General features: G+C 33.2%; 1 pseudogene; it reads left to right on the top strand.

The window, feature by feature from the left end:
* The first annotated feature begins 498 nt into the window (after positions 1–498).
* LOC149528989 (cationic amino acid transporter 1-like) lies at positions 499–6,897 on the top strand (annotated as a pseudogene).
* Positions 6,898–13,481: the final 6,584 nt, after the last annotated feature.

Raw genomic sequence — 13,481 nt, 5'->3', positions numbered from 1 at the left:
ATCAAAGATTAAGGTTTGTCTAGATTTACAAATTCCAACATTATGCCAATCAAGCTTGCCATTCCAAAAATTGGGTATTCTACAAGGTTGCATAGGGATGGGGATATTTGGGTACTTAGGGTGTCAGTGCAAGTAGGGTGCAACTATTTTCAAAATAGGAGACTTATTTGGGCATGTCAAACTTTTTTAATATAATTTCAATATTCATAGAAAATCTGAAATTATGAGTTCATGACAATGCTTTTTCAAAACAAGAATAGCCATAAAGTTTGTACATGTATTTATAATAATAATATATGATTAATGTATAGATGTATAATATATAAGGAAGACTTTAAAATGAATGATAAGATCATAAATCATATAAAAATGACATATTGTAAATGACAAACTTCTAACTTGAACAATGATAAAATTTACTTTTAGTCAGTATTATATCAAAGTTTCAAACTAATTATGTATTGCATTAAGCTCCATAAACAAGAAGCCGATACCTAAATGAAAGAAAATAGAAATCTTATCGAAGTCCATAGCTATGATGCTCTTGTAGGAACGCATCCTAGGAAATTGTGAGTATGCATATCCATGTAACCTAGATATTCTATTTATTCAACTTATTAGTATTGGATTATTATTTAATTATTTAGCAATGTCAAACTATTTTGAGAATTTTGTAGATATATTAGTTATACAAAAATAGATAAATATATATAAGGCCAATTTGATGTCAATTTTTTCTAAATTGGAACCTTGTGGCATAGTGCATACCCATGCAACCTAGCTACAACAAAAGTTAGTTATTCTAGTATATGTTTCTTAAGAAATTATCTCTCAAGAAGAGTATTTGTTAGCTATAGCTGAAATTATTTATGACTTTGTGTAACTCTTACTTTATATATCCTTCCCTTTTGTGCAAGTGGGTCCTTTTCTTATCTGAGAGTGGAATTTGGAGACTTTGTGGCATCCATAGGTACAGAAAGCATCCTACTAGAGTATGTTATTAGTAGGGTAGCGGCATCAAGAACATGTACAACCTACTTTGCTTCAGTCTAGAATTACAAAGAAATGGATTTTCACATCAAAACTCAACTTGCTAAAGGTTACAATGTGTTGGATCCAAGAGTAGTTACAATCCTCAACATAACTATAGTTATGGTCATAAAGAGCACCAAATTTACATCAAAAGGAAACTATGTTGCATTGATAGTCCACATTATGGTCATCTTATTTGTTATAATTGTAGGGATAACACAAGAAAAAACACTAGATTGTTTAGATTTTTTTCCCTTTGGAGTTAGAGGCATTTTCAAAGCAGCTTCAGTACTCAGTTTCACATAGTTAGGGTTTGATGTAGTTTCTACAATGTAGAGGAAACAAAGAATCCTTCCATTGATATTCCAATTGGGATAATTGGGTCCATGGTGTTCATCATAATAGCCTATTTTGTCATGGCTTTGACTCTTTGCTTGATGCAAAACTACAAAGACATTGATAATCAAGCTCCATTTAGTATTGCATTTCAAATTTAATGTCCCCAATATTATTAAATAATAATATTTTGTTATGTGGATGAGAATCAATATTTTTAATCTCTAGGGCCCACTCTTTATTTTTGTTTAGTACTTCTTGGCTTATTGTTATTTTGTAATCCTTTGGGAAGTTTCCCTGAAGCCCTTTATAAGGCCTTCTTGTAGGTCATTTTAGGCATGAAATTTGGATTATTTTCTCTGTATTGCAAATTCTTGTTGGAGTTCCCTGTTGTTCGCCATTTGAAAAGTGAAAGATCTTCCCCACTTGGCTCATTCAGTTTCAGTGGGATTCAACCTCACCCTATTCCATTTGTATGATTTGGCTCGAATTTGGCAAATTGGAGCAACATTTTATCTGTCATTATATATGAAAGTTTTGGAGTGTTATTGTTGTTTCTCTATCATATGTAAATTGTTAATAGGTGGTCCTCCTATGTGGATGCATAAAATACTCAGGCGTAGCAAACACAGGTGGTCCTCCTGTGTGGATACATAAAATACTCAGGTGTAGCAAACACAGTTGATCCTTCCTCCACACACCATCCACTCTTGCCATATCCTTCATGGTACCCTCTCAGCCATACTTATCATGTTCGTCATCCCAACCCACCATCGTACAATAATTCTAACTCTCATATAACCTCCCCTTGATACTCATACACCTTCCCCTTTGACCCCTGTATGACCTTCCCTTGGCTTTTGTATGGCCTCCCTTTCTCCCCCGTACAGCCTTCCCTTGGTTTTTGTATGACCTCCCTTTCTCCACCATATGACCTTCACTTGGCTGCTGTATGGCCTCACTTACAGCCTTGTACAGCTTCATCCCCATACAAAACATTATAGTGGTATCAAATTTGGTGATCTTGCTAGCTTGTCAGTGACATTGGATGTTACCAAGATCCTAATCAGTAGGAAGAATGGGTGAATCAAGCAGTGAGATGACGCAACCTCTAAGGGAGCTAACAAGTAGATAACAACTCAGTGAAACCTTGTTAAATGGAAAATGATAGCACAGTGAGACCTTGGAAAAGGGGCAAAGATTAAATTGGTGAGACCCTCTGACTTTTGGCATAAGGAAGGTCAAATGGAGGACACAATGGGCTTGGTGATAATTCTATCAATCAAAGGCTTCACACAAAGTGATCCCATAGATGACCAATGATGCTAATATTTCCCCAATAGTTGGAACAACCTAGGGAACAAGAGCCTACTTTCCTTGAAATACAAGATCAATTCTATCAAGACTAGTTTGATCCCAGATTTGGTGCAAAATTGTCCTTCAAGGATTATGTGGATTTGTGGATGAGATATTCTAGGAGGCAGGGCATTTACAATGATGACATTAGAGGAAACATTGGAAAGATAAACTTATCATGCTTTGATGGATATGGGTATACATCAACATGAGCATGGGTTCAAAAGGTTGATACATACTTCCAGCTCAACCACATGCCTAAAGAAGAGGCAATCAAGTTTGCAGCACTTCACTTGGAGGGAATCACCCATGAATGGTAGCACCATGGGATGGTCACTGTTAGTCATGATTGAATCACTTCATATGTCGAATTCATAGAGAGACTTATTGACTACTTTGACAGAAAGGATCTAGAGCTCAACTTTAAGGAGTTGGCACAACTAAAGCAAACTGGAGCAATAGAGAGTTACATTATAGAATTTTACAGGCTATCAATACTAGTGACAAATATTTTAGAGAGAAGACTTGTTGTTTTATTCATGGATGGATTGATTGAACCCTTAAAGGTTTGGGTGAAGGATTTTAACCCTAAAAAACTTGTGGGAGAAATCAAGAAGGCACAAGACATGGCAACATCCACTTCTTCTTCTAAAAGTTACTCACATGCTAGGCCACCCATCATTCTTAAGGAGAAAAACAACAAGCCCCCTCCAAAGAAGCAGCCAATAGATGAAGCTACGAGACAACATTTGAGGAGGAGGAAGCTATTTTTTAAGTGGAAGGAATCATGGGAACTAGGAAACCAATGCTTAGGGAAGGGAAAGATCCATTACATAGAGATGATGTCAGAAGGTGAAGAGGATGAGGAACTATGAGTCAAAGAAGATGATCAAAAAACTTAAAAAGAGGGCAACTTAAATCATGTAGCAAGGATTGTTGTACTTTTACATCAAGGAGGAACCATTTCTCTTGCGAGAACTCCAAGGTGTACTATTTTTTAGGTACAAGGAACTCTCCAAGGACAATGGGTCATATTCATGCTGGACATTGGGGCCACACTTAATTTCATTAATTCATCACTGGCGAAACGAAGAGGTGTGCAAGATTCCAAGTCAAGGTAGTAAGAGGAAACCTCCTATCATGTACCCATTTGGTCCCACAACTTAGCATTACCATGGGAAACCATACGGTGATTGAAAAAATTTCTTTGTAGTAGATCTAGATGACATGGAAGTCATTCTTCGCATCCAATGGATGGAAACTTTGGATGAGTAGACACAAAGCTTCAAACAAATGGAGTTTTTAGTCGAAGTTGATGGAAAGAAGGCGGTCCTTAGGGGAACATCAAATGGAGGTTCGAAGGATGGTCATGTTGATGTATACATATTGAGATAACGAGGGTTGATGGATGGTCAAGTAGAAGATGATAGGTATAAGGTGGTAGATGATATTATCTACTAAAAGGGCAGGATTTATCTAGTACCTGAGTCAAAAATAAAGGAAAGAATTCTAAAGGATACCCTACCTACGAGACTTCTCCAACCATTGACAATCCTTGATCAAAAGTGAGAAGGTATTTCAATGGATTTCATCACTGGGCTACCCAAAGTTTAGGGGAAGGATTTCATTTTTGTCATGGTTGATCATTTGACCAAGTATGCCCATTTCTTTTCCATTTCCACTAGGTACCAAGCATCACAAGTGGTCGAGTTGTTCTTTTATGAGGTTTTCTATTTGCATGGTCTTCTACAAAATATAGCAAGTGACAGAGATAGTTAATTCCTTAGCATTTTTTGGATGGAGTTATTTAGGCTAGCAGAAATGGAGTTTTCACCAAGTATGAGCTACCATCCATAGTCAGATGGACAGACAGAGATTGTGAAAAAATGGTTGGAGGGATATCTGAGGAATTATGTTTTAATGTAGTAGAAGGCATGAGTGCATTTTTTGCATTTGGGTGAGCATTATTACAACACTACCTATCACATGTCAATAGGCATGCCACCCTTCAAAGCATTATATCGCTATGAACCTTCATCAGTCATGGATTTGACATTGGGAGATAGTCATGCACCAAGGATTAAAGATTGGCTATAGGAGAGTTTAGATATCATGAGATCTCTCAAGGAAAATCTAAAAAGGGATCAAATCAACAGAAGATATTTGCAGACCGAAATCAAATTGAGAGAAGTTTTGAGGTGGGTGATCTGGTATACCTTTGACTTCAACGGTATAAATAATCCTCCTTAAGTTGTCTTGTAAGGAAAAACTAAAACCATGCTTCTATGGACTATATAGATTTGTTTGAAACATAGGAGAAGTTGCCTACAAATTGGAGCTTCCTGAAGGGAGTCGAATCCACAATGTTTTTCATGTGTCATCATTAAAGAAGGCTATTGGAAAATGTGTCACAGTGTCAAAGGAATTTCCTCCCATTGATGAAGAAGGGAAATTAATTTTAGAACCAGTAGAGATCATAAATGTCTAGGAGAAGAAGATTAGGTCCCATACCATTAAGGAGTTTCTTGTGTGATGGAAGGATCTTCCTATCAAGGATGCCACCTGGGAAGGTGAGAAAATTCTAGAGCATCCAAATTTGCAATTGCTTGAGGGTAAGAAATTTTAGGGCACGAAGGACTATAATGTCCCAAATATTATTAAATAATAATATTTTGTTATGTGGCCAAGAATTAATGTTTTTAATCTCTAGGTCCCACTCTTAATTTTTTTTTAGTACTTGTTGGCTTATTGCTATTTGTAATCCTTCAGGAAGTTTCCTCGAAACTCTTTATAAGGCCTTCTTGTAGGTTATTTTAGGCATCGAATTTGGATTATTTTCTCTGTACTGCAAAATCCTATTGGAGGTCCCTATTGTTCGCCATTTTGAAAGTGAAGGATCTTCCCTACTTGGCTCATTCAGTTTTGGTGGGATTCAACCTCACCCTATTCTATTTGTATGATTTGGCTCAGATTTGAAAAATTGGAGCGGCATTTTATCTATTATTATATTTGACAAATCTAGAGAGTTATTGTTGTTTCTCTATCATATGTAAATTGTTAATAGGTGGTCTTCCTATGTGGATGCATAAAATATTAATGCGTAGAAAACATAATTAGTCCTTCCTCCACACACCATCCACTCTTGCCATATCCTTCATAGTACCCTCTGAGCTGTACTTATCATATACATCATCCCAACCCACTATTGTACAATAATTTTGACTCCCGTATGGCCTCCCATTGATAGTCGTACGCCTGCCCCTTTGACCCCATACAACCTTCCCTTGGCTGTAGTATGGCCTCTATTTCTCCCCCATACAAACTTCCTATGGTTTTTGTATGACCTCCCTTTCACCCCTGTATGACCTTCACTTGGCTATCATATGGCCTCTCTTTCACTCCAATATGACTTCATCCCCATATGAAACATTACATCAAAGGGTGGGTTTAAATTGGGCAAAGTACATTGTAGAAATAGGAGCACTTAAGGGCATGACAATTGTCCTCATGGTAAGTGTTTTAGGCCAAGCTCGTTATCTCACACAAATTGAAAGAACACACTTATTACCCCCACGGTTTGCATTAGTACATTAGAAAATTGGAACTCCTATCAATGCAACAATTATAATGGTTGTAGCCACTTCAATCATTACATTTTTCATTGAGCTAGAAATCCTTCCAAATCTCCTCTCCATCAACAACTTGTTCATATTCTTTCTAGTAGTAATTGGACTATTAGTTAGAAGATACTATGTAATAGGTGAAACAAACAATAGGGACCTATTACTCATCATAATGTTCATAGTCATTGTTATTGGTTCCTCCATTGGGACTATTATATATTGGACTAATAGTGATGGGTGGATAGGCTATGTTATTACGGTCCCCATATTATTCTTAGGGACATTAGGGTTAAGTTTTCTTGATCCAAAGGCTAAGGTTCCAAAGGTGTGGGGAGTACCATTGGTAGCATGAATACCTACCTTGTCTATTGTTTTCAATTATATACTTCTTTTGGGTTCCATAGAAAATTCTTCCTTCATCAAGTTTGTTGTTTGGACAAGGTTAATTCTAGTCTGCTACTTTTTCTTTGGACTTCATGCAACCTATGACACTGCTAAAGCCTTAGAGGCAAAAATGATAGAAAAAGGTAACAACAATGTTCCAATGTAGATTCAGCATTGGAAACTTTGTATAGAGTTTGATGGAGTTGGGTTGTCTTTTATATACTTATTTTGGGGCTTGTAAAGATATTAAAGGCTTTGTAATTCCTTTAAGGGTGTCAAACCAAGGATACACACGGATGTGTCCCTTTTCCTTAGGTGTTTCAGCAATAATGAGATGTTAAGGGAATGTCCCCTTGTGCACACTTTGTTTTGGTCAACTCCCCCAAACAAGTCAAATTTTTCTTCAAATAAATGATAAAATTTTAGGGGTTGCATATAAACGTTATGAAAAATACAATCTAATTCTTAACATGAGCTACCTATACTCATGTAATATAAACTGTGACCACCATTCTTGATTTCCAATGGCTTTACTATTGGTATGTATCCTTAAGGAATCTCTTATAGCTTAGTGGCATATACTTTGGAGGTCTATACGATGGAAAATTATACTTAGCATGTAGTTTAATAAGATATTCTTGTGTGTTTCCTCAATGAGAAAGCAATGCTTATAGCTCACACATGATCCTTGAATCTACTTCACAGATGTAAACTATTTGACAAAGTAATAATTGAGTCAAAATAATTAGAATGTTTTACTTATCCCATAGATATCTACATAACCTAATTTCAAGCCTATTTTTCTAGGTGTACTATGATTTACAATCTATCTTGATCTTGGGGTTAAAAATATAATGTAACTATGGATATTTAAGATCACTGAATGAAACCTATATTACAAGCTTTATCTATTATTGTTAGAATAAGAAAATACTAAAGAAATATTTGTGAAGGGAATATTTAAAATACTTTGTAATGAATAAATTATTAATTTTTATTAATTAGAAAATGTGAATTGCTACACTTAAGCCCTCTAAAATTAGCAAAGAAGAAGAAAATAAATATTATTTACATTTCGTAGAATAATAATTAAATTAACATTACTATTTAATTATTTTATGTATAATTAATAAATATTAAATTAATATTTTGTGTGTGGAAGAGAGATGTTGGGAGGTGAGATTAAGATAAAAATGCTGATTGATATTCTTATGTTAAACAACATGATTATACTAGTGATGTTGTAATATGTTTTCAAGTCATTAATGGGCCCACTAGTGAAGTTGAGTGTCTCATAAAAAGCCCACTAGAGATATCAAGTCTTGTTGAGTGCAAGACTCCGACTTCATAAGCGATGAGATCAGATCGTGCCTTGGGGTTGCCTTGCAGGTTGAACCCACATCAAAAACAAAACAAAATTGAAGTCTCAAGTCTAGATTATCTTATATATATTATTCAAGTTTAACTTATGTAATATATTATGTTTTAAAGATATAAATATTGTATATAATATGTATATTTAATAAATATAATTTAAAAACTAATGTATTTAAATATCTATTTTTTTATAAAATATAATGATAAATTTTAATATTATTTAAATTTTAAGTAAATTGATTATAAAATATAAATATTATACACATTAGAAAATATTTTTTTAAATATAATAATTTAGGAAAAGAATTTTTTTATTTAATGTTTAAAATTTAAAATTTAATTTCTATTTTTTTAAATATAAAAAGGGGTGAAAATTTGTTAAACAAAAATCAAAGTACACAATGAAAGTGAAACACATCCAAAAAGATAATAAAACTAGAAACAACATCATAGAGATGACCCATTGTATGAACTAATTAATCAACCACTTAGAAGCCCACTTAGCTAAATAATTAGTTGTCTTATTCAGCTCTAGAGGAACATAATAAATCTCAACAAATTCCAAAGATTCCCTTAGTTTGAGAATTTCTCTAACAACCAAAGCTAGATGTCATTCAACATCATCCATCTTAACCAACACTTGGGAGTCAAAACTAACATGTAATCTTACTCTAACCAATATCACATGCTCTTTCTAAAGTAGAGAGAACATGGGATTCCATAAAAATTTTGGTTTCCTTTCCATAAAAAGAAGAAAATCACATTTCTTGTACTATCCCTTCCAACTCTTCCAATACATGCATGTCCAGGATTTCTTATTTCCTCTAGAAGAGCTAGTGATATTAATTTTATGGCCCCTTGTAGTCAAGGACACTACTTGCCATGTTGTTGATCCCTCTTTTTAGCATTACAATCTTGAACCTACTATAATTTGAAGGATCCCTAAAATCCTTTAAAAAAAATTAAATTCTAAATAATATGTAAGGCACTAGGATCCATGTCCACAAAAAGATCACACTTAACCATTCAGGTTTCCTAAATCATGCTAGTAATTTACTGCAAGATAATAAAACAAGGTTTGATATTCCAATCATCTTGGAGATAATAAAATATTTCAAGGCTATTCCATAATTTAATCAAATAATTGACATGGACATATGCATATCCCAATCCCCCTAGTAAAAGAGCAATGGAAGAAGAGATGGGTAGTATTTTCCTAAATATTATTGCCTAGAACACAGCTAGAAGAAATGTGAAACCTTCTTTTCTTAAGATTCTCCAAACCAAGGCAATAATTTTGCACAACTAACCATGAGAAAAAGTTACATTCTAGTCAAGTCAATATATTCTAAATCTACTTCCATCAAGGAACATTTAGCCTCCCAAAGGAAGATCTCTCTAAATCCTGATAACTTAAAGCCACAAAAAACTCATCCTTAGGATTAGGTCTAAGAAAGAATATCAATGCATTCAAGAAGTTAAACAATCTTCCAACGAATGTCCTAGCAATATCATATGTGGCCTCTAGAGATCCTCTTAGAGGCCACTCACATGGTTCCTTCTATCTAGTCAAGGATACAAAATGTGTACTCCATCTAACCTGATCTTGTTTCACCAAAGATGTTGTAAGTAATGAAATTGAGAGCAGATAGGGGGGAATCCATCCCAAGAATCTTGCCAAAATAGAGTTTCATCACCCTTGTTAACTTAGATTTAGAAGAACTTTTATTTTATTAACTAGGATCCCCTATTAATAGTAATTAAAATCATTAAACCATCCCCTATCAAATTACATTAGAATGCATCCTCTGTGTTGACTTCCCCAAGGAACTTAGTATTGAAAAAAATTTCCCATCTTGATCTTGATTAACACAATACCTTCAAAATAGTTTATTAGCTAGAGCACAACTATACATACTTTCTTGGCACAATCCAAGACCACCATTCTATACTAGGGCTTGCAAACTAAATTTCATCTAATAAAACTCCACTTAGATGAAATTGAATTACTTATCCACAAGAATTACCAAGAAAGAGAAACAAATTCATTAATAAATCTTGGACTTGTCTACACAAAACATCTATAAATAGGGAGTGCTCAAAATACCACCTCCAAAAGAGTCACTCTTCTAGAAATTGAGATTCATCTATTATTCCAATTATTCCAAGGTTTATCAAAAATATTATTCTATGTTCCCTCAATAAAATAGCAAATAAATAGAGCAACTTCAAGATAGAAAAAAAAGAGAGACCCAATTTGAAACCTCAATATACTAGGAAATCTTTCTAAGCATATGGGTGTCAAAAAAACATATAAATTATTTATTATCATCTATATTTTTTTTTCCAAGACTCTCAAATAAATATCTAGAACTTTTAAAAAGATGGTTGTCTAATTGATTTTGGCAACACTCATCAAAGCAGTGTCATCCACAAATTGTATTTGATGAGGAAGAGCATGACCTCAATGCCGACCCTATGTTAATCCTTGTCAAATAGGAATTTTGATGATTCTTTGTGATCCTTCATCTCATAAAATAAATGAACATGGAGAGTGAAGATCTACCTACAATGACCTCTTGAATCACTAAAAAAATATCAATGACAACAAGAAATAAGAAATTTGTATAAGACAACAATATATGAATTTTTGACATTTTTTTTATTGTGTTTATATAAATATATATCATAACTAGTTTTATCAGTATTTGATCAATATATGATAGAAATTATAGCATATGCTTGTAGATTGACATAAACTGCAATGTAGGCAACAAGTGGAGCACATGATAGAAAATTGGCAAGGAGTGCAACATAAACATGTGACAACAAATTAACAAGAAGTGTAATATAGGAAATAGATGTAGAAAATGGTAGGAAGTTGAAAAGAAGTGCAAACTTTATAAAAATAATTTATTATTTTTATTGTGTAATTATGATGGAATACTTGAAGATTGCATTGTAGAAGTATAAAGAGGACTTTTACATGAGAATAAAGGGCTTGTAATAGTGCACATGAAGATATAAATAAATAATTATTTTTCATGATAACCAAGATCAATAAAATAATGGTGATCAATTGCACCAAAAGTTAAGGAAATAAAAAAGTAAACATGTCTATATGCTAGCACACATATTAATATGTCATTGTTTTGGAATAAATGTTATACAAAAAAAATTAGTGTCAAGTGATAAAGGATACTCCCATTACTTTTAAAAATATACACACAACACAATAGGTGAATAAATAGAAAACTATAATATCAAATCCATAAACTACCCATCTAGAACTAAGCCCAAAACCCACCTTTATCCATGTATATTTAGCACCAATAATCACCTTGGAATCTTTTAAAAGGTGAAAATTTTGCATTTTTTCACTTAATGGTTAAATTTCCCACCTAATGAATTTTTTTAATTTTTCTTCTTGTATTGAAACTTGAGTCTTTATGGACTTCTAGAAGTTGTAACTTTTAAACCATATATCCAATTTTCTAGTGTACCACTTGTTGGAAACCTCTTGAAGCTCTCTATAGAAAGAATGACACAATGTTATCTCAAACAAATTTTTGCCCTTTTCGGAGCCCTCTAAGGCCTTTGGAATTGAGATCAAAGTTTATGCACTTGATCTTTGCACACAACTTTTCCTATGTTGTTATGTATCCAAAATAACCTCCAATCAAGTAATTATAAAAATTCATGCTGAATTTTTTTTTTAAAATACTATAAATAGTAAAATTTCAAAAATAGTAACCTTGCCCAAAATAGCCCTTATTAGAAAAGTAGACAATATATTTGGGCGATTCAATATTTCTCTTACATCTTGGATTCTCTTGTAGTAGACAATAGGGAAAATTTAAGAAGTGACAATGTCACATCTCAAGTGTGCATAGGAAAACCAAGGTAGTCAACCTCTTCCATTGAAAACCATAAAGAATCTTCAATAGACCCTAGTTTCCATCTGACCAAGTACTCTTCATATTTCCTATTTCTTGATCTTCTACCAACATGACTATTTAGGATTTCTTCTATGTCCTTGGTAGTTTAAGTAGCCATTAGAATATTCTACTATGCTTTTGCTATCACATTTTTAACACTTCCTTCACGATACTTTGTCCAAGTTGAACTATTAAGAATAGGTGAAATGGTAAGTTCATTTGAAAATTGTAATTTATAATCATTTCTTGAATCACGCTTCTCCTAGTTTTTTCATGGCCCAAACTTCATCTTCAACTTATCATATATTCTTACTAGAGACCCTCCTTTCTCAAATGAACCATGAATTTATCTTCAATATGAAATTATTTATATTCCCTTTTTAAATCTACCTTAGACTCATACTAAATATTAATTTTATTAATAATTTCTCAAATCCTCATGTAATTTATTAAGGTGTTCTACAAAGCCTTCATATTTGGTAGAACTCTTATCTCTAATATAATATCATATTTAGGCATTTTTCTTTGTATTTGCAACATAAAGACGTGAAAGTTTTCTTCCCCTCTACCAATTTGATTGTTTATTACTTTACCTAGATGTTGTGATTTATATCTTCAAAACGTCTCCCTTTTGCAATTACTAAATTAAACAATTGTGTTGTTTATATAACCTTAAGGGTCTAATTATTATTGGATCCTCTTTAAACATTATAAAATTATAATTCCTCTTTCAAAAAACATGCTACTATGACATGACTTTTTGGTAATTTTTGTATTTCCTCTATCTAATATGGAACTCAAACTAGATGTTAACTATTTTATTTTTCTTTACAAATAAATCATGGACTCTTTAGCATCTACTTTTCTTGTATGCATGTATGTTTCTTTATCCTTCTATTTAATACATGATGTATGTTATCACAACTTCATGTCTATAAAGTGAAATTATGAAGTAGACACATCATAACAAAGTGACATCTTCTATATTTTTGATGTATTAAAAAGTAGCTCGGGTAAAGGGGGGCTAACCCCAGGTTACAATAGGCTGGAGACTAGTCAGTATTCATTCAATAGTAGTTCATCCTATACCTTTTCTTATAATAAAAAAACAATTCATCTTCAAAAAAAATATCATAGTCCTTCCTACAAACAACATCATCAAAATTAAACATAGTATCTAACTAACTGAGCCAAAAAACATAGTAACAGTTCATACTACGGGTGCTACCATACTTCTTATAGTGCTTCAAATTATACATATTATCCCATCTAGGCATCACCCATTCATTAAAAACCATAACATATTAAAAAATAAAAAAATACAAGCATAGGGGCTAAATCCCCTCTTTGTCCTCTTGGTCATCCTTCACGGTCATGTCTTCCTTCTTCACAGGTTTATCCACTAGGGTTTTAAACCAGTTGTCTACCAAGAAGC

This window comes from Cupressus sempervirens, chromosome 11 (genome assembly GCF_028749045.1).
Source record: "Cupressus sempervirens isolate cs-2001-9-10 chromosome 11, ASM2874904v1, whole genome shotgun sequence".
NCBI classification, from domain to species: Eukaryota; Viridiplantae; Streptophyta; class Pinopsida; order Cupressales; family Cupressaceae; genus Cupressus; species Cupressus sempervirens.
This window is presented reverse-complemented; position numbering and strand designations above follow the sequence as displayed.